The 25,599-nt window shown below is 43.6% G+C and overlaps 1 protein-coding gene across 5 annotated transcripts in view; it reads right to left on the bottom strand.

Moving 5' to 3' along the window:
* Positions 1–25,311, bottom strand: part of raraa (retinoic acid receptor, alpha a) — a 143,118-nt gene extending 117,807 nt beyond the window's left edge. For 2 of the 5 annotated variants that reach the window (XM_041962248.1, XM_041962251.1), the window contains exons 1-2: positions 25,154–25,311; positions 5,560–5,629 (exon numbers count right to left, since the gene is read on the bottom strand). The gene's annotated coding sequence lies outside the window, so the exon portion shown is untranslated. Of the gene's footprint in view, positions 1–5,490; positions 5,510–5,559; positions 5,630–25,153 lie in introns of those variants that run through there. The other 3 variants (XM_041962247.1, XM_041962250.1, XM_041962252.1) reach the window with 2 other exon arrangements.
* Positions 25,312–25,599: the final 288 nt, after the last annotated feature.

Genomic DNA, 25,599 nt, shown 5'->3' with positions numbered 1-25,599 from the left:
TGCAGTCCACTCAGCTGATGTCCATTAACAAAAAAACATACTCCAATACCTAAACCCCAGTCTGTTAAAGCACTATACTTTGTGCACTTTACCATACTAATACAGGTGCCAATCACATGAAAGTACACAGAGATGAGCCAGTCAGGCAGGCGGCTAAGGCCAATGAGGCAGACTGTGAGCTGGCTCTTGCATCCGTCACCACTCCAGGAAAAAAAAGTGAAAAGGAGATTCAAATTGAATCCTCCTAGTTAGAATTGGAGGAGGAAGAGAAGGGTCTCCTCCTCCTGCTCACCATGGTCCTCTTTTCTATGGCCCATCTCCACCAGCACCGCCGTTAAAGGATGGTTGAAAATAGTGCATTTGGATGATGCTGTGGAGACGAAGGACTATTAAAAGTCAGGCAAATGCCTTTACCAGTGCTTATGAAATTACACTGAGGTGCCATGTCGGCTCCTGCAAGTGCTGTCCAAAAAAACCCTTCTGTGGCTGATCAAAAAGAGCGTGCACATGCGCGCGTTCACACACACACACAGATACACACAGGGTGTCTGGGCTCAGCTAGCAGTCCCCATTGGTTTGGAAGGCCATAGCAGGCTATAACAACTACAGCCTGGCTGGCCTGTTAGTAGTGGGCCCTCTGTTTCAGCAATCTGGGTTCTCTTTGCCTTTGGACAGGGACCAGGTCAGGCTGCACAATACACCACTGTGTTTGCACAGTGAGAAAGAAAGAGGTAGAGAGAAAGAGAAAACTGCAGGCATGTGAGTGACTGTGTGCATGCATACTCACACATACTGTATGCATAAATAAACATGTGTGCGCAAGCATGTTTGTTTGAGTATGTTTTGGTTGTGGGAATACTGCACAAGTATGAGTGAGTATGTGCATGTGTGTGTATTATGACTGATGGGCCCACCACACCCTCTTTCTCTTCCGTACTGGATTGCAAGGCCTCCCTCCTATCTGCCCAACCTCCATCATTACATCATCATCACTACAGCTTTTTGCTACTTCAGCACAAATAACCATTTTGGGACCCCTGGCAGCAGTTGCCCTCCCCTAGGTAGGTTTAAATGGCGTTGTTGGAAACCTCCAAGAGGTCAGTACACCAGAGGTAACACACATCGCTGTGAGTCTGAGACAGCACAGTGGAAGGCAAATATGTCAGCATATGCAACTGTGACAGCTACAAGCAAAACAGACCGCAGATACAGAGTGGGTCTGCGCCCCTTTAAGGAACGCAGGCGGCACCTGTCCCTTTAAGATCCATTTCTCACAGCTTGTGGGTGCTGAGCTGAGCGGGCTAGCCTGAGCCGAGCTGCGCTGTGCTGTGCATGTATGGTAACAGGGGGGAACCGCGCCGCCCAGCCTGCCAGCCCACCACAGGGAATTTGTTTATGTTTCCTTGCTGCCAAGTTCCTGTCAGGAGGCGCCCCAAAGAGGAACTGCAGACTACTCAGTACTGTTAGCTACGCCCTCTCGCATAGAGTGGCTGGGTTTTTCTGCATACAGTATCGGGTGGTGCTTTGTAGCAACACTCATATCCAGGGAGGTCTCTTCATCAATTTCAGCACTCACACACACACTTCAAGCACTGACTCTGTTGTTCCAAAACCATCTTTGAGAGCACCGAACTTTATAAAACAAGTTCTAACAGAATTCTTAATTTATGACCCCAAACAGATTAACACCAATTTACTCAAAAAACAGTACATAAAACAGCACAAAGGCATAGTTTCATTAAAGCAATGCTTTACGAGTGGCACTTTGTTATACTGTGGATTATGGGTATTGTAAAAACTGAGCACCACCGCATAAAAACACAGTAAAGTGGATTGGTAAACTCATGGGCATTAAGTCAAGCACTTGTGGGAAAAGAGCTAAATCTAAATTACTCTCCCACAAATGCAAAAGAGCTAACCATTGTGACTTCCAATAACACACACAAACATTTCCTCGAATCATAACAAGAGTATGATCCATTACTGCCAGTGAAACAATGACTGCATCACTTTTGCACATTAATACAATGCCTCAGCCTGGCATATACACGCTATTTCTTGACTCATCTACTGCATATGAGCCCTCCTATCGAGCAAGGTCAGCAAGTGCGTTAGTCTCTATCTTGAGTGCTGAGGACACTGGCAAGTTTGTCTCTGTGTAAAAAGGAAAGAGCCGCTCACTTGCAGTTGATGTCAAGGACATGAGGCGTTTGTCTTCATATCATGCACGTGTTGTCCAGTCAGTGTGTGTGTGGCGGGCGACAGAGAGATGTGCGTATGTGTGAGTGAGAGGAGGAAGGAAAGGTCAGACAGGGCCACAAAAAGGGGCGTGGGACCCAGGATGGTGAGACGGAGGAAGAGATAGAGAGAAAAAAGGGGAAGAACAAAAGATGGAAGCGTGGATGGAAAGATGTAGGCTGGGGTTGGGGGAACTGGGTGAAAGCAAAAACAGGAAGCCATTTATGTCAGCTTGGATGGCGGGACAGCGCCCACTCCCTGTCACGTGCTGGCACATTTCACTGCTCTTTGACTGTACTGCCAGAAACTCCCCATTTACGCACACAATGAGAAGTAAACCAATGGCTGAGTGGATGAATTCAGAGAGGAGAGGCACTGGCTGCATGTGCTTGAATGAGATTCATGATGTCTTGTCATGATTCTCAGTTTTTTCTCATGGGTGGAGTGCACACTCACAGCCAAAAACATCAAATGAGCATCAGGACATGCAGCGCACTTCTGCTATTCTGCTGATGGTGAGGAAGTAAGATGCCACACAATATCTTGCTATTCAAATGTTTTACAATAAATGAGCTCATCAGCACAAAATACCAACTCAGCTTGAAGTAGTTCAGTCAACCATAACTCTCCAAATATGGGGGTTTGTGTAAATCTGCCAAATCAAATTGGTCAATCAGAAGGAAAAAGTGTTGAAAAGCCCCAGTGCGCAACACAATTGCACCAAACACTTAACTCAAATGTATCACACTGAAAGAGCAAAAAAGAGCCATTGGAGTTTCTGCCATGTTTAAATCTAACATGGGGAAATCTAAATAAAGAGCACAAAAGCATTATGGCAAAGCAAAAAAGACCAAGTCTGACTAAACAACAAAGGTGCAGAGTGCTGATTATGCAACTCTCTGTAGCTTTGAAGGAAAATAAGAAGTGCCATTATACAGGAACAACTGTGCATAAACAACACATTTAAACTTCCCTGAAGTTTCCGTGTGTGGAGTGGAGAAAAAAAAAAAACAACTCTGAAAAAAAACAAAAACAAAAAAAACACAGGAGTCCAATTCTAGACAGAGGGAGAGGCAGCGGGCTCGGCAGCCACCACGACCTACCGCACACAGAGTGTGAATCATTAAAGGCATGTGTTCCACATCAACTGCTGGGGCCGCTTCCCAACTCATGTATGAGACTGGGTCTAAATTATGACGGGAAAGGGAGGGTTAAATACCGATTTATGTGGAGATGAGAACCCCAAAACCTGCTCCCTCAAGAGACAGAGAGTAAAAAAGAGAGGGAGAGAAACTGACTGCAATGGAAAATGACTGCATATAAGTACTGCATGTACCCTCTGCCAGTTCACAAAATAAAACAGCAATTAAGCAGCTAATGGAATAATTGCATGATTTCCAGGAAGTGTGATATTTCATCATGAACAGATGAAGTGACCAAGGTTTTATGCCCACTAAACAACTAAAAGGAGAGCCAAACCAAATCAAACACTGACCTATTAAGTTCCTACATGTTTTTCTGGGTGCCTATGACAGTTTTTACCATCACAAGTGACAAAAGAAGAGAGCAGAACTCAGGGTTGTATGCATATATGACAGAAGTGCCAGCCTTAGTCTTGTCCATCTGGGTACCCGTATGCTAGACTTGTTGCTAACAGGGAAGTGTCTGCCGGTGTGTGTCTGAGGACATCCATGTGTCGTAACTGACAATGACAACTTGTTATCATTATCGTTACGGAAGTCATCTGTGGGTGTGAATATGTGTTTGTGCATAAAAACACACACCCTCTCTGGTGTGGCCATCCAATGCGGGAGGTGATTTGTAAAAGGAGTCTGCATTCTTCTGGGTATTGGCTGGCATTTTGGTACACATACCACTCTGTTTGCGTTTGCTTGGAGGCTGGTATGAACAAAGGTGTTCGCCTTGGGGAAGACATCACCTTTCCCCTGGTCCCAGAAGGGACAGAAAAGACGGGACAGGATAGGACAGGACAAGACATGAAATGACATGACAAGAAAAGGAAAACACAAGTGTGTGCAGGCAGGAGAAGACCAAATAGGACAGGACAGGACAAACTAAGCTTTCACACCTAACCTGTTTGGTTGAGTTAAATTGAATCCAGACTCGAGGTGGTCTCAGTCTGGTCCCAGAAGAAATCTGGAGTGGGTTGTTTGTGGTGGGACCATGATCAACCTCAATCCAATCCAATGACTAGGTAGTACTCTGCAAGTTTGAGCGAAACGGCTCCAGCGGCCAGGTGTGCTTTGCACTGTGGGATACGTTTGAGCGAATTAAGTAGTTGCTATCAACTAATCAGAGAAAGAATCGAGGTTGGGCCTGAACTACTGCAACACAGTAAGTTGTATCTGGCCCGTGAACCTCTGTCATGACCTTCGTCCTTGCTTGCTCACGCCCCACACACATCTGACCAATGAGTGAAGGAAAAAATTCCCACATGATTTGTAGCGCTGCATTTTGGCTTGCTTGGATTTTTCTTTGTGAAAAGTACCAGGGGGACCCGGGGGAAAATGCTCCCAGTTAACTAACTCATAAACTGATTTGGACCAGAGCAAACAAACTAAAGGTGTGAAAACGCCCTAAACCACCTGGAGACTGTGATTGGTTGAGAGGAACTGACCAACCTTTTCAGCTCCTTCCTGCCAGTCATTACTGTGGCAACATTCTGGAAAAACAACATGAAATGAAATAAAGGGAAAGGACAGAATAAAATAAATAGTACGTTACTATTCTTTCTGCTGCCACAATGTTTTGTAGCCAAGACAAGGAAGATGAATCAGACTCAGTAAATCAGTCTATATTCATAGCGTGATGATCCAAGTTCTTCAAGCCAGTTCCTAATGATGAATGGCTGTTTTTGTTTGGTCTTTGTCGCTTGAACATGACAGAGCAAATCTCCCTGCTGCCAGCTCCAACTCTGATGCAACAGGCCCAGGATTAGACTTGATCCTACCACTGGCGGCATGCAGGCCACAAGACAGAGTACCTCCTCTAAACAGAGCATGTGTCTGCGTACGTGTGTCAAAATGATTCCACAGGTTTGAAAATATCTCAGCTGTACATAGATGGTGACCTTTACAATGACGGTGAAAAGCAGAAGGTGTGACATTGGGAAAACACAGACAAAGGAATTATGAGCTTCACATTTGATACGACCACAAAGGCAATATGGCAGTCACATGACAAGGAACAATGCTTTGTCGAGAGCAAGACGGTGTTGGTGCTGGTACCCACAGACACAAGTGTGGAATGCGGAGAAGTCCAATTACCCAGAGTTGACAGGAGCGACAAATTCGGGCTTACCCCAAAAACGTCAATCTCCCTGTCCTTGGCCAAGGAAATCTCCCCTTGAATCGATTGCAGCTTCTAAGCTCTGAGGAGAGAGGAAGAAAGAGAGAGAAAGATATTTGAAACCAGCAGCTTTGTGGTCCTTATCCACGTGCTGCAGACTCAGTGACTCCCTAGCCTCTCTGGCACAGAACTGCTCCACTACACAAAAACTCTTACACTCTTTTTCCTTCCTTCGCTCTCATACTCCCTGTAATCTCCGTGCCCTTTTCCAACAGATTGGAGTTTCTCACTCTCTACATTCGTGGCCCAGACATCATGTGAAAAGTGGAGTAAAACAGTGCTTTTGTGGTGTGTGAATTACCTGGGGCCTAGGCAGGCACAGTAGTGCTTATGGCCACAACTCAATTACAGCAATGTGAATCAGGTGGCAGCCTAAAAATCCCCTCTGCCTGATTCACAAATAGGAACACAGAGGCGCCTTCATTGCCAAGTCGGAGACAAATATAAAGTGGCATGTCATCTCGTCTAGAAAGACAGCTAGGCCTGTGCTGCACAGATGAATGGCTGTCGCAGACATGGATCTAGGGACTCTGGGGCGAGTGTGTGAACAATGTCATTTTGTTCATGTATGTTGCTAAATTATCAGAAGTGTTTACCAATATGTCTGGTTTAAGCGTCACATGGCACACAAGATCTCCGATAAATGCCACATTTGTGCAGCAGAGAGCATGGAAAGTGTTTTGCGGGATTGTTTTTAACCAAAGACAACTGGATGAAAATTACAGGATGGCTTGCAAATGTTAAAAGGCACTTTGCTGGATTTCATGGAAGCAACAGAAATGTCAAACTGCACAATCATGGTCAATAATATCTGAATAGAAAATTGGTTTGTGTCAAAAGCAGTGAGTTTATCCTGTCATTCTCTTTGAGGAGAAAACAGAGACCATCCCTTTTTAGCATATGCTGGCTACAGTATCCCTCCAGTTCCATAAAATGTAGAGCTGTGGCACATGAACTCTCTCTCTTTGCTCCCAGGTCATCCAAGTCAAAATGCAATTGTTTGTGGTAGTTCTGGCAGACTGTATGATATCCTTGCATATAATACAAGGTATGTCATGGTTAACAAACCTCCCACTAAAGCAAACTGGCATAAGATAATCCTGGAGTGTTTCACTCTTGAATACTTGACATACCTGCTTCACTCTTCAAAGTGGAGTTCATGAAGACTCTATACCTACACTTTTTAATTCCATTGGCTTTAAAACTTGTAAGAATTCACCTTGACTGATCATGGATAACCGTTTTGTACCTTGATTAAAACACTGTAAACACAATGTCCCTTTGTCATCTGAGAAAAAACTCAATAAACACACGTGAGAAAAAGAACGTAGCGCCGTGGACCAGTCCTTTCTAAAAGCATGTTCAAGAGAAGCCAATGATATTTAAAACTGTGGTCTGTTTGGTTTTATTACACTTGATTATGCACTTGTCACAGTGAATGTTGCTATACTTCAGTTAACGATGGAAGCAAGTCCTGGTAATGGTTGCTCTTTAGAAGGGTCATGATACCACTCCAAAAAAAAAGCCCTCCCTCCAGGCCATGTTACAAGCAGCAAATGAATTTTTTTCACAAATTTGTCACACAAATTTGAATTTCACACTAATTTTGTTATCACAAGCTCCTGAGGAGCTGGTTTTATGGCGCAGCCCAGCTCCAAACATCCAACATCAATGTTAATGAGAAATCACGTTTCCAAATTTACTCAAGGTGTTTGCCAGACGAGTGCAACAAGCTTCGTGTGCTTTTCTGTTTGACAAAGATGGAGAGGGAAGAAGAGACTGGAGGGATGCAAAGTCAACATCGCTGCCAAGTGGTGCCTCTGCTGATCCGAAAATTATCGTAATTCTAGACCTATGCATTACAAACATATCATGTAATATTTGTACTGTCTAATACCACAAAACCCATTCACAACAGGGTGTGGACACTGACATCATGAAAACTTACAATACAATGCCACAAATTAGCCCTGAAACAAGTATCACTTTGTATTGTGAGGAGGGTTTTCCTTGCCATTTTCAAACAGGGGAGAGGGCAAAATATACAGTAATATACCTTAAAATGTAATATACGGTGTAATTCAAAACAGCACACGCTACAGCCTCCTAAAGTACCATACATTGGAATTAACATCACTTTCGTATGGTCACCAGACGACAGTGAGTAGAAATTGAACATTTTAAGAGTCATGGGTGCTGCCATGCTCCTGTTGACACTGGCATGAATGGATGCTATTTGTTAGTGTCCCTGAATGTGTTAGTGTGGCTTTGCCGAGGTTGAAAACTACAGACTGAACATTTCTTGAATAAGCTCTAAATGTTAAGGTCAATTTTGTTGTAATTTTGCTGTTATAACAAAAGCCAATTAAGAGATCTGAAATATGAAAATGACAGTATTTTCAGAAATGAATAATGACATTGCATCAGACGATGCCTCCATTCAGTCAAAGCATGGCTCTAGCATTTAGCTGCAAGCTAACCAGTCTACCACGTGATCTTGGTAATGAGATGCCGCTTGCTCCTCCAACTGACAACACTCTTAAATTTAAGACTCTGTCTCTTTGAGCTGCTCCCTCTGGTATCTATACCAACCTGACAACCGGCCAATCAGCATCATATTGTGCCCAGACCCCTCATTCCACTTCCTGTCTCATTACACGCACTCACTTCCTGTTTGTGGATCTGAATGATGTCTAAATTTGGATTTTTACCAGTTCACTAGACAAAGAACAGCATAATTTAGATAAAAGGACAGGTAGGATGAAATGAGGACAGTTTATATACATGTTCATATGTGTGTGTGCGTGTGTGTGTGTGTGTGTGTGTGTGTGTGTGTGGGCATGCATGTGTGAGCCTGAAGCCTGAACACTGATGAGAGTGGACAGGAGTAGCCTGGGGTAATCACGTCATTATCCTTGCTGATGGGTGAAAGCAACTAACTGTAGATACTCACCTTTCTCCTACACACACACACTGACACACATACACAAGGGGGAGAGGGGGCCCTGCCAGACAAGTCCATCTGCTTTTAAAATGGAAGCCAATTTAGCGCTCCTAGAAGGCCGCAATTGCTCAGGGACCCACTGTCTGACCAAGCAGGGAGCCTGAAATGATAATACAGCAGGGTCACCCGATCCTCAATGTACGGCCTAGCATCAGCACCTGGGATTGGGATTTGGGTTGCTCAAGTGCTGATGGTTAAACAGGTTTGAAGGGAGGCGGTCCAACCTTCGAACGGAATCATTCATCGGCCCTGTGACATTCACTTACTCGTTGTGACAGCAGCACCCCTCCGCTACTCAGTACAAATGTGTAAAGAACTGATTGTGGGTACGACCAGCAGTCTCCAAGTGTGAAGTTACTTGGGGATGACAGCCCTGCAGCGCGAGTCATGAGCTCACATTTAAACAGACACAATGTGTTGTTTTAACTCACTTGGTTCTATAAAATTCCACCGGCCGCGTGCGCGCACACAAGCGCATTCACACAATATAAACCCCTCTCCTTGAGGCTCTGACTCTCAGTGGTGGAAACCCCCTTCAGTCACACATAGATCACATAACCTCTCTTGACATCGGAGGACAGCACTCCCAATGGAGAGATGCAGATTCACACACTCTGAGTGCCGGCCAAGGCTCCAGACTGCCATTGTCCTTCAGAGTCATCCAAACAAAACAATGAAGAGGGTCACGCAAGGCCCCCTGTGGAATGGTAAATAACCGCAGAGAGTGAGAGGGAGCGTTAGAGAGGAAGAGAGGCAGAAGCAGAGAGAGAGAGGGGAAGTGAGAGAGAGATTCAGAGAGACTAATCCACTGACAATGACTGTTATATGGAACACCAAGTGCAAAATATGATCATCTGGGGGCAGGTGAATTCCACTAACATTCAATCATTCAAGAAGAATCTGACACTGCTTGAATGGAAAATACGTCAGCTCCATGATGTAGAGGGCCAAAACACCCATGTAAAGAAAGAATGTAAATTATCTCACGTCTAGGTAAAAGGAATTATAGTTACTATAACACATGGTGAAAACACATCCATTCAACTTTGAGTTTTACATCAATATTTTATGTGCTGAAGTAGAATAGCAGAAATGTACATCTCCTGCAGTGCAAGAGGCAGTAGTTCTTTTTACATGCACATCGCTTTTGTCAAAGCCACGCACAGGCAGCAAAACAGGGTTACATCCAAACAATATCAAAGACTTGGATTGCGGTGATGTAAATCATTCATTAGTGCTGAGTGACCTTTAATCATAAAATCATCTTTCTTGTCATTATTCATCTGGCGTAAAATGCTAGCCTGTTAATTCACTCTGGATGTTGACAATAGGCGGTCCACAAAGGGCTTGGAAGGCACAGTCTCCCTCCCAATTGGTCTTTCATATGCTAATGAGAGAACTGTTTTGGGTTTACTGGCCTGGTTGGAAATGATTTAGGGCGACACCGGTGCTCTGAGCCTTTATGTTTAGGCTGGCCGCGGGGGCTCATATATCACCCTGATCATTAATCAATTAGCGTCTCCTAGCCACCTGTCGGACACATCGGCACACAAAACATTCCTGCCCTTGGGCAGTTGCTAGACGATGATCATCAGTAGCACCACTATTACCTTCCAGACCCTCAACACCCTGCCCCCCTCCCCTTTATGGTAATACCCTGATGGATTACATAATCACACCCAAACACTGCCGGCAACGAAAAGGTCTCCTCTCCAAGAGAAGCAAATCTGAGTGAAAACTGCCATGGTGGGTTTTTTTATTGGTCTCCCCCTCCCAACTCAGTTGAACAGCAAGTTTTTTTTTCAACATGCATTTGCCCTCCGCTGTCACAAACAAAAAAGACGAGGCAGAGAAGAATTGATGCCGACCTTGAAGGAGAATCAATAAGCTGACGGCTATTCAAAAGTGCTGAATGCACACCAATGCTGTGTCCTCCATTGTTTTAAATGCAACTGCCTCCAGTGGGGTATTGATGGTTGTTTAGTATTGATGACGTGTCACAGTAGCCAAATACGTATGAGATGGAAAGGTTTAAACTATCAGGGTGTTAGTGACATTAGAGTAGGTCCAGAAAAGTGATTGTGTTTAGACTAGATGAACTTGCTGCTGACTTGCAGTAAGTCAGCTAGAAACTAGACCACTGAAACAAACATGCAGTGACTTTCCAACTAACTGTTCATTCATCACGTGTTAGGCTACACTAACAAAAGTTTCTGTAAACTTCCAGTTTCTGGAAAACTAAACAGGGGAGAGAGTGGGAGAGACGGAGAGGTGAAAAAAAAAAGTTTTGTTCAATTTTTCATGGTCTGGCTTGTTTGAAAGCCCCATCGAGCTTTGTGATCTCGTGAAGCCACTTGAAAAACTCCTCAAAGATTTCCGTTTAACAACTGCCCTCTGTCCAACTGCCACAAATACCGCTTTTTCTGGAGATTTGCATGTAAATTTTAACTCTCATGCAAAGGCCTTCGCTGCCTCTAGACAATCTCTTTTTCACAGCCTTGCTTCTCTGACAATACCCAACTCCCACCACCCTCCCATCCAACCCCCAAAAACCCTTCACATTTTCACACTTTTTTGTTATTTGGAACTAATTCTTAAAAGCAGCTGAAGAGATAAGTGACACTAAAATTAGAGTCTAATCCACCAACCCTCAATATGGGGACATGGAGAAAGTAGATTTGTCAAGCCTTGATTTAGCAGTATTCTTTCATTATAAAAGTAGCACTCTTCACGCAGCTTAGCAATACGAAATGGCTCAATCAGTCTCATGTGGAACATTTAAGTGGGAAGGGGGAAGAGGATGGAGTAAAGGCCTATCTGTGAACCCAGACAACTTGGCATCACGCTGGTGCCATTATTGTGTTGCCAGCATTGTTTTTCCCTACCTGCGCTGCACTCTTCAACTCTCAGGGTTCCCCCTTGAAATTGACATTCGCCTTCAACTTCTAAAGGCTGCAAACAGAAGAGCCCTTTCACTGGGGCATTGTAGAGAATCTGGGCCACTGTGCTGGGTGTGTAAAATGTGTAACACTGGGCTGGGCACAGGAGACTGGGATTTTTTTTTTTTTTTTTTTTTAGTCTTTTAAATCCAACCAGCTCAGGCAAGGAGCCAGCTACCGACATTATCAGGTGGATTTTCAAAAGAACAAAAGCTCCTCTGCGATTCTTTACACTGCCAATGGAAAAAAAACTGAACAGAGACCCCATCCAGGATAGATACTCAGAGTGTGTGTGTGTGTGTGTGTGTGTGTGTGTGTGTGTGTGTGTGCGTGTGCTTGCATACACATTTATTCTCGCTGTCCTTGATATTTCAACCAAATTCATTCCTCCCAGAAGATTATTTGCCTGATAATCTCACACTTTCTTCTATTTACTTATCGCTTCAGTGAGGTCCTAAAAACTGGCTGCGATATTATAAGTGCAAAGGTCAAAACTAAAGCTGAGAACATGGAGAGGAAAGCATATCTGTTCTGGCTCACTGTATCTAATCACATTCACAACATAAATGTATTTCCGAGGCCACAAGGCCAAATAACAGATATTTTTGGAAAGATAAATCTGGAAGATGAAAAAATCTCACACTTGACTGCAAACAAGGAAAGTGCATAGTTGTGCCGCCTGTTATCTGCTGGTGGACAAGCAGTGTTGGAGAGAAAAACTGTTGGCTGAGCAAGATAAAGGCTATCCAGGGAGCAGGGGCAGAGTGAAGCCAGCAGGAAATAGGAGGGTGATGGGCAACAGGCCAAAGGCTTGACCTCTTGGGGTCAAATAGGTGATTAGTAACATTTATCATACCCACGCAAGCTGCTAAATGAGAAGCCATGCAGCTTCTCTCTGAAGAATTCAGCCACATTTCGATGTCAAAGTCCAAATGAAGGCTGGGCCCACTACTGGCAACCAGATGCCCTGTGTTTATGACAGAGACAAATATTGGAATCCCTAAGTGGAAAAACATGCCATGCTGGCACACAGCAGCAGCAGTGAAACGTTACATCATTTTGACGATTTAATGAGCACAGCCTGGATCACATCAGAAGTTTAAATACCTGCCAATGACAATATAAAAGCTTGTATTTCATGCTTCATGAGAGAGGCTAAAAAATAAGTTTCATTCGATATGAAAACAATGGTTGGAGGATGAAGGGGCTGCGGTTGTGGTTGAGGAGGAGGCAAGCAGCGCTGTCTATGTCCTGATGAAAGCCATGCAAGGTATCTGAATACAGGGAATCCATGGAGCCACAGCTCAGCCACATTGACATTCACATGGAGGAAACGACAAAGAAGCAATTGAGTGCGGGGAACAGATTTGGCAAAGACTTATCAGAAAACACTCCACCCCCAGGGGAATGCCCGACAGAGGCTCTCTGAAGAAGCACGGCAGCTCTGCATTGTTTTGGTGCTGTGTACAAGTGGACCAGAGTTCGAGTGGGTATCCTGGGCCAGAGGCCAACTAAGAATGAAAACATGCTGTTGTGCGGGAGGACAATTAGGACACACTCACGCAACAGAAATCCATCAAAGTGGAGATGACACTTAATTTCACAAATAAAACAAACACAGCCTTCTTGTTAGCCATTTCATAACTTGTGCATGGGCAGAAAACCCACAATGATCCTACTAGAAGTGAAATTCACAAACAAAACACAAATTAGAGATGGCATCCCATTTTCATATCCCACACCTCCAACGCACAGAAACGATTAACGGTTTTCAGTTGCAAACACAAGCTTCCCAGAATCCCCTGCACTTTCTCCAAATCACCCAATGCACTCAAAGCACTTGGAAGGTCCAAATGCAGTGAAATGTAATTTTTCACTTGAACTTTTTCTGAAATTTACAATCTGACAATCAGCACCACTTAATCTGCAGTTTAAGAGGTGCTGTTGCCATGGCATCCCACGGGGGGGGGGGGGGGGGGGGTGGTGTTAGCGGGCACTGAAAACACTGAGAACAGATGTTATCCAATGCAAAAACTGAAGGTTGGGATCCATGAAGAAGAAGGTTTTATAAACTAAAAATATCATGGAACAGAGAATACATATAATCCAGGCTAAGAACCACAAAAACAACTTAAAAGCTAAAATGAAATCAACAGTTCAAACCCACAGCCTCACAGCATGCTGCTATCTTTTCCACCAGAGAGCAGTGAGGACAGGGGTGGGTAAAGCACAGAAAAGCATACAAAGACTTCAGAATAACAAACAAAAAGGATACTTATTATTGTTATTTGATATTTAAATCACACGATCGCACCAACTCTCATAGATTCACATCTACAACAGCTTAGCTTTGACTTGACAGTGCTCACTTACAGATTATGAAACAATACACACCCGTTTTCAATTTGTCATTTAACAAACTGGACAACCTGCAACAACACCCAAACAACAGCCAAACAAAGAAAACATTATACAGACATTAACTTTTTCTGTTTGTTAAGAGCTGAATGAAATATAATTGATAAACACTGAACTGAGCACAACAGTTTGACACTTCATGTATCCCTAAAAAGTTGGGGAACAGAGTGACGTCAAAGGCAAGAAAGTAGCCCTTTCACATGTATATATGTGAAACAATGGGCAGAGCTCCAAATGCTCTGCAAACTGTTTTCACCTAATTTTTCACATTCCTACTTCCATCACTGTCCTTGTTCACTGATGAAGCACAGCAGTCACCACTCTGTGCTGGAAGCGAGAGAGGGGCGGTGTGGTTTTAGAGACGTGACAGTAGGAGAGCAATCGAAATCAGGATCAACGTCTGAACCGAACTGCTTCACAGCCAACATTTTAAATCAGAGCAGAAAAAGCCCCGGCTAGCAACATTAACGATGGCTCAGCTCAATTTTGTCCCAGCAAGCCACAACAGTAAGCCATTATGCACAATACCACGCCCTTGAATTGGCAAAACAAAATGTCTGCAGTGAAGTAGGTCTACTTCACCCGGGACAGATATGTACTGATAGACTCTTTTTGCACTAGAGTGTGGATACCTGATCCAAGCTCGACAAGTTGGGTACAGACGGAACTTGCTTTCACATTCTTTCAGCAAAAATATAGACTATATAGGCAAATTATGCAGAGAAATCGACAGCATGGAGGCATTTTGCTTTAGACATCAACGCAGACAATAACGAATCAGTTGGTATGCAGAGCATCAAATGTGTGGGGCTCTGTTAAGATATGACAGCAAGAAGACTGGTAATTCAGCCTAATTCAGCCAACACGTGGACGGAGGGTGCAGGATGTAGGCTGAACAATTTCATGACAGGGAGACACAAAGTCAGTGCTTCAGCTTGTTGGGACTTCACCATGAACAAAGACAGGCCTGCATGTAAAACCAAAAGCATGATTAAAAAAAAAAAAAACACCAGGTCTTGCAAATTGACCGTTACTTCAATTAAGTCGACTCTCCACTGTTTTCTCCGCTGAATAAGAAGAGCTGCCTGCCTTTAAACCATCAACGACTGACACATGTTAATCACTTCTGAAGCGATGATGATAATAATTGTGTGTTACTGCAAGCTTCATAGTTGTATAAGATTTACTGTACTCTCATGAAATTAACAGACCAACCATCCTGTTGTTGCTGTTGAGATACCTTAGTCGTTCAGCTTACTGCTTGTTCCTGTGTGCTTAGCACGTTATATTGAGTGTATGTCCCCCGCTGGTGGGCTTTGTTATGTTTTGTGTTAGCTTTCTGCCACTGTGTTAAACCGGTAAGCTGCATTTTAGCAGTTAAAAGACCAGAGCTACAGCTAACGAACTCTGAGCTGAGTTTGCAGACAGTTATTGTGTCTTTCCACTGCAATTAGGATCCCCTCTGCTTCGCTTTGAGTGTGTTTCCCTCTCTCTCTCTTTTACTAACCCACACACACACATCAACGCACCTTTACAGGCATTCACACACATAGCGTAAAGGTGCAGATAGTGGTAGTATAACTCAGCTTTGCTCATTGCCATCTTGTTGTCAGAGAAGTGTAACACGTCCTCCATTGTGCTTTTCATATCTTTTTGTCAAGTCTCACAGTCCTGAACCTTGCATGATGTAGCTGACACGGCCATGTCTGCCATCTTGCCTTCTCTCTCTCTTCCTCTCTCTCGCTCTCTCTCTCTTGCTCTTTCACACACGCATTTACATGTGCATCAAGTTTGCCTGTTGCCTTTATGCTTGTTAGTGTTGTTGCTTGTGTTATAGCCATTGTAGTTGGACAACATATGTTTATTGACTGAGGGATTACTGATTGTTGATCAGTATTGTTGAAGTTTAATAAACACTATTGTACATTTAAAGAGCAGTTGTTTATGATAATTTGTGCACATGTGTTGTAGTAACAGGTGGTTGCGAGCGTCAACCCTTCACTGTTCACCTGATAAATGATACATCCACTGTTTGGTTTTACAAAATATCCACAAAGAAAATAACATCAATAAATATACTCGTTTGTATTAACATGCACAGCTATTGGTTTAAGAGGAAAATCAGTAATACATTAATCGGGTTCACAATTATTGGTGTACTGATCTTAAAGTTTTCCAACAGGATGTCCAGGTGTAGCCTCATCCATTTTGTCTTTGATTTTTGGTTTAAGAGAAAAAAAAAGCTTGTCGCTGTAGTAAGCTTAAACTAGGTGTGTCCCAAGCTGATCTGTTGGATTTTTTTTAATGGATTATATAAAGCTCAATCTCTTTCTGATCCTTCACTTATCATAATCCATTGCGCTCCTATAAACACTGGAACCCGTCCTTAAGTCCTTAAGGCACAGCATTGTGTTGCAAGCAAGGGAACTGCAAGGTAGTGTGAACAAATAAACAGCAGCCAAGAGTTCCAGTTAATATTTTCCAAGCAGACGGCCAGCGATAGCGAGTAAAGCCAGTTTGGATTTATAGAGTGAGTTTGTTTGCCTCTATTTCAGTGCAGGTGAAAACAGTGCTGCCTGTGATGCTGTGTATGAGGAAAGGTAAATACCTTCCCGCCAGATACGATACACACTTTTTTTCTTTGTCTATTCTAGCAGTGGAAAATATACTGGTGTGACATAATGCCATGACAAAACATTGTGACCATGGTAAAAGTTTCAGTATATTAAAAATAATGTGCTTTACTGTGGGGGTGAAAACATGCATTTGAACTGGAGTTACCCACTCACACCTATTTGTGTGTACACTTGTACACTTACTCCTGTAACATAAATATGTGCAGGTAAAATTACGAGCGACAGAAGCTAATTTCTGTTTCTGTTTTCTGAATCATCAGTAGCTTAGCTCTTTTACTTGACAAGTAGTGCAGCAGTGTCTGCAAAAGATATATTTTCCCAAGTATTTCTGAAGCTCAAATGCTGTTGACATGCCCAATCCAACCCCTTGTCTAACTCTTACAATGAATCACGTTACATTTAATAACTAACCTACATTATGGGGCAGGTTACTCCTTCCATAGCACATGTAGACCTATATCTCATTTCCATTCCTATTTGGAGCCAATAAACATCCATTTTTAGTCATTTTTTCTTCCCTAAGATGTGTTCCTTACATTATATTCCTTTAATTTTTTGTGATACTGTGATATAATACTGACAGCATAAAGAAAAACAAATAAATACAGTGATAGAAATTTTAGGCCATATCAACCAGTGGATACCATACAAAACATGCAGAGCACAAACTCTCATAGGAAAACTGCCAAATGAATGCAATGGTGCAGGCTGTGTTGTCTTAATGCAAGGTGATTCAATATATCTTATTTTGTTGAAGAACAGAAATACAGAATCAGATACTTATATATATATACTAATGTCAGTACAGTGTGGACAAAAAATTGTCGAATTGGCAGAGGGCACCATGTTGACTAGGCAGTGACTAAGAAAACTAGAAATTGCTGACGTGTACAAATGAGAGGTTCTGCAGGAATCGCCCCAGAACACGGAGCAGAGTGGTGCCGATAAGCCTCCTGGAACACAGTCAACACATTTCACACACACAGGGCCTGGAAACAACACGCTTGGGGCTTCCACCTTCATTTAGATGAAAATGGACCTCCTCGAGAGGAAATAAAGCCATTTTTAACTCCCCCTCTCACTACGAGACGGCCTCCCGTAATGTGCCCAGTCAATGGACTGTGGGTTTATTCAACTGCAGGCAGCCCACAGCACTGCCATAAATAATGTAGGGCAGCTCACATGAAGCCCTAATCACCATTGTGCTGTCACCCAACAGAGAAGATTGCTTGTTTAATTTACTGCGCCGCATCTGTCTCAGTTCTGCCCAATTTAGTTTCACAATTTTACTGGGCAAGTACTCCAGGTATTTATCAATATGCTTTTCACTCAATGCCATGAATCAATAAGAATGCAATGTTGATGTATCTAAGTCTGTGTGAGTGGGAGTGTGTGGTTGTGTGTGAACGTGTATGTGTGCACATGTGTTTTGGGTGATGATGTGTATCTATGCCAAGAACAAACAAGAAAGCTGCAGCTTGTGAAACAACAAAGGCTGGCAGAGAAGAAGCCATCAACACTCTATAACCAGAGCTCATTATTGTCCATCTACAACGTACTTCATTACATTACTATTCCATTAGCATGCACACATTTGCATATTCCAGTCACCTCTTTACAGAGGCTGTTGATCATAAATGGCAGCCATATGCTGCCTGGTGCGCCATATTACAGAATTATTACTGTGACACAAAAAGCCAAGAAAAATGGAAATTATGTTGACATGAAATGAAGTACAAAACCAATCAAAGGATCCGCCTTTATTGATAGTGTCTCACAGTCTCAGTGACTGAATGAGTATCATTTACATACACAAGTTGTGGTTTCTCGCTGACAAACATCAGCAGGCAGAGGCCTAGTTTGCTGGGTATGAAATACTTCCCTCACAAATACATGTACTGTACATGCAGTGTATTAATGTGCAAACAACTAACACAAGAAACATTTGTTTAGCTTTTATAGGAACAAAAAATGGAAGATTGATTAGAACTATATAAACCTCCACAGGGTAAATGTAATTAGCACTGTTTTTGGGGGCACTTTTGACTTGCAGTCTGCTCCTGCAGCTGCACACACAGGAATCCTGTCATTTAACAGACTCTGTACTGCAACATTTCAACATGACAGTGATTTGGTGCGATGGCTCTTCTGCACTGTGATGACAGACCATGGAGACAGAATAAGTAGCAGTGCCTCACTAGCTACATAGACTAGACTTGGCGGGCACAAGCCAAGGCAGCAGAGCAGTATGATAACGATGCTATGAGCTGAGCCGCTTATGACCAGCTAGCTGTTAGAGCTAGCGGCAGAAGCAAAAGTGGTATCAACTTTGTTCAGGACCATTATCTCTCCACCGTGGTGTTCACTTCACACTGATAAATGTGGCCTAGCAACTCAAGCTAATGTGCAAGCAGCTGCAACCACAGCTGGGTAATACACTGTCACATACGCCCACACAGGAGGCACAATAGATAGGATTTGTTCCACTGAAATCTGTGTTAAGATGCTTTGGTTTGTGCAGTGAAACTGGACATGACCACTGCTCAGGACACTCTTAATTGTGGAGACTAGGTTTGCAATGACGAGAGCAGTCCAGATGATAAGTAACTACTATAGTCTTAACAGACTGCTGTTGGAACTTAGTGGATTTGGTTGATAATCAATTATGCGTTTCAGTCATATTTTATGGGAAAAACACCAGCCATTCTGAGGTAGAGCTAATCCAGTGAGAATATTTTCAGTTTTTCTGTTTTGAATCACTGCAAACTGAATATTTTTGGGTTTTGGACGGTTGGTCGGAACAAAACAAAACATCCAAAGACATCACCTTTGACTATAGGAAGCTGGGATTAACATGTTCACTATTTTATACACTTGACAAATAACAGACTAATTGGAAAAATAATCAGCAGATTAAAAGATAGTGAAAGTAAGTATTACTTGCAGCCATACTCTATAGCCATCCATTGTGAAGAGTCTCTTCTTTTTATCTAGATGAATATTCTCTGTCTGGCACCTGAGGAGTCTTTTTGTAATACTATATTGTCCAATTTTGCCAAACTGCCTAAAAAAGATTGAGATTAAAATGATACCAGTGTCAACAAAGTAAATATGAAAATGGAAGGTTTTGTTCTTCTAGGCAACCAACCACAAATCACTACAAGGTCATAACTGACTGCAGACACGCACTGGGCACAGAGCAGTGTTGGTATTGTCAAGGAGCGCTTAAGGACAGATTGGCTGGTCAGACATCTGTGTAAGTGACACCAGCTATCTGGCTAGCTGTCTGACTCATGGCAACAGAGGGTTAACTTGGCAGCTCGGCTGTACAGTGCAGCTCTAAAAGGAATATTAACAGCATGTCCCTCAGTGCAGACTGAGAGAGAGCAACAGGAAAAAGGAGGACGGAGAGAAAAGGAGAGATGGAGAAAAGGCAAGCAGCAAGGGGGTGGGTGTGCGAATCCAATTTCCAGTGACAGTGCGCTCAGGATCACTGTTTCAGTGAAAGAACATATCATCTGTCAAAGTTAATGGCAGTGTCCTGGGGAAAATGAAGGAAAATAGAATGGAGACCATTCATTAAGAAGGTGGGGGATGGGGGTGTGTCGAAGCCACCGGTCTGTTTCACTGTCTCCCCGGGAAAATAAATATATACACAAGCCATTATTTGTGCATTTACGAGGTGGCAGTGCAGCCACGATCAAGGTTCTCATGCTACGGAGATAATATTAGCGCAGATGCCTGAGGAGGAATCTGTGGGCAGCACAGTGCTATCACTAGGAACGACGAGGTCGGCCGGGCTGCCTGGTAGGATGGCTGGCAGGCTAGCTAACAGGCCCGGCCAGTCTGTCTCTCACACAGAGCTGTGGATGTACTCAGTGGAAGCAATTGATACCATTGTTTTATGGAGAGGAGGGTGGAGGGGGATTAAGAACCAACAATAGTGCTCTTTCACTGGAAATGTCAGCCGTCACGCCGGGGGACTGTCCGACTGGGCAGAGACACTTTCGTAAAAAGCCAAGGTACAAAATGAGTGTGGAAAATAGTATGAAACACTGTGACGAGGGCAATGAAACAGTGTGACATGGGCCAGAACATTCCCATGCCAAATGGTAGAAATGCAATCTCAAACATGGAACAACAGCCTATGGGAAACTTTACAACACAGATCATGTGAGAACAAGTCAAACAGAAACACAAGCCTTTCAATTTGCTATTGTTTTGCATGTGTCTTGAAGATCTGTCTTAAAGAAAAAGCAGTGCAACAACTCTGCAGATAAATATGTCAATGATTTCAAGGTCTACCAAAACAATCTGCAGCTTGAAACACATTCCAAATCAATAACCAGGATAATGGGCTATATGGGTCTTTAGCTCAGCCTCATTAGGAAAAAAGGAGACAAACGTGGCCTGATTCTTCAGGCAAATTAACATAGTGAGGAACCTAAAATATCACAACCGATGATCCGTTCAGGGACATTTTATCATGAGACTATATAACAGAGAGATACAAAGTTCTCTCTCTGAGTGCTTTGATAACCCCACTGGCCTTGGACCTCTTTGAAAATCTCACTCTGAAGGGTTGAGGTGAATATAAAGAGCAAATTGAAGTGAGGTACCCTGCCGCTTTAAGGCTGGGATGAAACCAAGTTATTCTACCACTCTGACCTAATTGCTCTCTCGCTCTCCCGACATGAACACTGGGAGCTGTGCACTCTGACACGTAAAGATTATTTAATACCATCAAAGCCATAAAAAGAGGAATAAAAGGAGGCGGTGTGAAAGGGGGGTAGTTAAATGTTGCGAAGCTAGCGGGGCCGGGCAGTCCAGAGAGCTGTGTGGAAAGCAGCGGAAAGAGAATCAGCATGCAAAAGCAGGCCTGTCTAACTGCCGCCCGCCGACATAAGTGGAGCTCCCACATCCCAACATCACAGCAGCTCCAGAACTCCCCCTCCAAAAAAAAATCCCACTAGGCTTCGGCTACTCTCTCCTGGTATCGGCTCCCACCCTTCTTCTCTCCTGCTTTTTCCCACACTCGCCCCAGTCCCTAAGGCAATGACGACGTCATTGGGCACCACAGCCAAACCACTGTAATATCCCAATTTATTTCTACTTATTCTGACAGAGTTGGGGCCTGTTTCATTTAGGTCAAGGCTGATTTTATTAGTGTAAAGCTACACTGCTTTGTTCCACTGGACTCCATTTGTAGAAGTAACCGTTTCTCTATCAGGGCAAACTGAATTATTCTTCATGGCAACATCAGTAAATTGGTAAACCAGCACATGCACACATCCAAACAAATTCTAAAATCTAGTCCATTGGTTTCTGCTACATACAGAGAGTGAAACTAATTCTGCAGCATGGCTTTTCACTATAAGCAATTCCTACTCCAGAAACAGCTACCGGCAGTCAAAATCTGGCAGTGTGTGGGTGGCACTGGGTAGAGGTGTTTACCGGTAGGCAAACACTGGGTGACATCTCCAGGGTGCCATGCAATTGTGGGGAGCATGCCTCATCTGTCAGTGCCTGATGAGTTTGTGCTGCATAGCCACAGCCTCGTGAGTCAGCCTGACTTGTCAACAACAGGGGAGCAGGCTGCTGTTTTGGGGCTGTGTGTAGACCACTACAAACCAAACCAAATTAAACCACCTGACACACTGAGGCCTTTTTTAGAGAACCCTAGGTCCAATGCCAAATCCAGCCAAGAGTATATCTCTGCCATGTTGTCTCAAAATTGGCATTTTCACCTACCACTATTGGTGGTGTGTGTGTGATTTTCACAGAATGCCACCCTGTCACTCAGGCCGATTTGCCTGATTCAACAATAAGGTGACCTACTGAGTTGCATGGATGATAACATCTATACATAGAGGATGGAAAGACACACTGCACCCACTCTCTAACTTGCCATGCAATATCAAAACAGGTCACTCAAGATTTCTGAATTCAACATACAAAGTTGATGCTAGTTTTAGACCATTGCTTGAAAGAGAAGTTCAAGAAACTGTAATTTGGCCAATTCTCCGTAACCTGCAAAAAAATGTCTCCAAATTAAAACAATCCAACCGACCTTAATTAACTCTTCATCTTCCATCTTGTATAATCATTTGTTCCACACAAGATGAGCAAATGAAACTGTTATCAAATGTGACACATAAAACTGTCAGAGCTAGGAGCTATTGACTCACCACTACTGTGTTTGCAGAATAAAGAAGACAAAATTTCCTTTCCAGTGTCATTCACAGTTGACTTTACAATCTGCAGAGGAAGGAGAGGGACAAGATGAGGGGGTGGGGGATGTGAAGGGACAAAGTGAGTGTGCCACAGCCTCAGCGATGATGACACATTTAGTGCCATGTGAAACCGAAGCGTGCGAGGCTTTTAACTGGCACTACTCACACGAGGAGAGAACCAACTTCCCGTGGGCGCTTGTCAGAGAGGGTTGACAGCATCACAAAAAACTCTTGCCTTGTGTTACGCAACAGAACACCCCTGCATTTTTTACAGTACAACACTGAGCAGTTATCCCCAAACCCTTCTAATTAGACCTTAAAGAGTTAATATGTGAGATTTACTTATGAGTACAGCACCTCATACCTTTCAGATAACCTTACTCCGATCACTGAAACAGGAACTATATTTCTAGAATTCAATAGCTGCTTTCTTAGCAACATATTTTTTTGCACATTTTGAGGTAATGTATTATCAATTTCGGAAAAAAGCTTTTACGCTCGCTTGAGTTGGTTTTTGCCTTTTTGAAAAACAGTTAATGCGCTTAAGGGGAGATGGAAACATCTTTTCTGAATAAGTTCTGATTTAGTGAGCATTTAGCTCTCGATTGATCAACAGTTTCCATTATTAACAGGTTTTGCGCAGCCTAGTTTATTTGCTCAAAACCAGTTAATGGAAACGCACTTAATTTGTACATATTCTTCTTTTTGCAATATTTTGCTTTGGAAACACAGCTATTGATGGGAATGACGTGGGACCATGTATCACAAAACTGCTAGACAGCACATTAAAAAAACTAATGGCTATCATCAAAATGATTATCATATGTGACAGTCACAGGGCAGGGATAAAATCTTGCATTTAACCCAAACCTTTCCAGTTATGGTGCACAACATTTAACTGTGAATCACACCAAGAGGGGAGGTGACAGGGTGAGAAAACCCTCAGACACCTGAAATTTCCCACTAAGTGGGTAGGCCTCTAATGCATCTTTCTCTGAATGTCACAGGTTGCCACAGGAAAGGGCATCTTCTTCTCCCAGCCCCACCCCACAGAAAAATCAGTCTGCTGCCATGTCTGCATAACGAGTTGAGTAAGGCCTCATAAATCTGTAGTATCATAAAATATCATTCAACAAATCACCCTATGCCAAATGCATAAAGTGCAGATTACTCAAATTAAAAGGAAGCACCTAGAAAGTACTTGTTACAGCCTTCAATAGAGGGTAACAAGCACTGTAATCTGTGGTTTTACATGACAACATTTCATCGGGTAACACTGCAGGTTTCTGATGCTGCAGGGTATGCAACTCAAATGTTATAACACAGTCCTGACATTTAATTTGCTGGGATCCAGACACCTCAAATTGCCACACTATCCCGACAGGTGTTAATCGGGGGTGTTGACAAATTAGTGGAGATATCTGTCAGTTTGCAGTGGTACTTAAAGGCTCCATTTTTGCGACAGAAGAATGCATGAGTGTTTTGGGTCATCGAGTTTCCAGCTCAGTATTAGAGCACATCAAAAGAATGCAGGCTGTGGCTGCCCCTCTGTGAGCTATGCCTGTTCATCCATTTCAAGCACACTGGGAGGAAGTGGGCTCCTGATATGATCGGTGTCAACAGCGAAGTATACTATGCACTCGAGCAAAGTTCACCCCATGCTTAAAGCAGCCCACAACGGAGCAACACTGACCAAAATCTGCACATGCACGACGACACAAAATACATATTTCACCACATTTCGTTGCCCTGACGTTGCAAAAACAAATCGGGAGTGTGTACAGACACCGGGACACACAGCATTGTATGATTTAAAGCCACATAGCAACACTTTTCTGAAGTGGCAAACTAGATGGTTAGCAGGTTGGCTCTGCTAAATGACTCTAGCAAACTGTCAGCGCTGAAACACGGTACATCCACAACGGCTTCACGAGCTACACTCACGAGCGTTAGCTTTGCATGCTAGCTGCCCTAACTGTCGTCGTTTCCACTGAATATACTGTAGCTCGGACAACCACGGTTACAGTTTCTGCTCGAAAATGCATTTTCTGTGGTCGCCATGAATTAGCAACTTGGCAGGAGTTTTGGACGGCAGTTATTCAGTCCACTTATTTCTTGACACTGAGCAGCGTTTAAAAAACCCCTGTCACACTCGTACATCAACCGTAGACGTCCATGACGCATTCAAAATCGTCCAGGTGAAACAGTGAACGCTAAATACGCTTCCCGGTTGACCCCCCCCCCCGACAGAGGCTGAGACCTGGACGCACGCTGTCAAATGTTGACAAGCTGTCAATGACAAGTGGATGGTAATACCTGGGACCTGTTGACTCCTCCTCCCGGTCCCCCCGGGCTGCTGCTGCTGCTGCTGCTGGTTGAAGTTTGGCCGCGCAGCTGTATTTCTCCGCGGTGCTCTCACTCTTTTCAAAGTTTTCTGCCGACTCTCAGATCTGCGAACGGTGGCTCTCACGAGCGCCGAGTGACATCGGTCCCCCCCCTCCCGCCCCTGCCCTCGGCAAACCGTAGGTGAGAGACCGCGAGCCGCTTTTTTCAGAGAGCAGGCAAGTTTGGCACCGCTCGCGCGAAGGCAACCATTGCAGTCACGTTCGCTGGCTGTGAAATCCAACACCAGCGCCGACCCCGCCCCTTTCCTTTTCAGGGGGCCAGTCCTCAGAAGTGGATGTCCTGCTCCCTCCAGATGTGCTCCGAGCTGTGCTGAGATGATGCGCGGCAGCAAGGGCACATTCGTTTTCTGCCTTTTC

This window comes from Chelmon rostratus, chromosome 21 (assembly GCF_017976325.1).
Source record: "Chelmon rostratus isolate fCheRos1 chromosome 21, fCheRos1.pri, whole genome shotgun sequence".
NCBI classification, from domain to species: Eukaryota; Metazoa; Chordata; class Actinopteri; order Chaetodontiformes; family Chaetodontidae; genus Chelmon; species Chelmon rostratus.
Note: the sequence above shows the minus strand (reverse complement) of the source record. Positions and strands in the feature narration are given on the sequence as shown.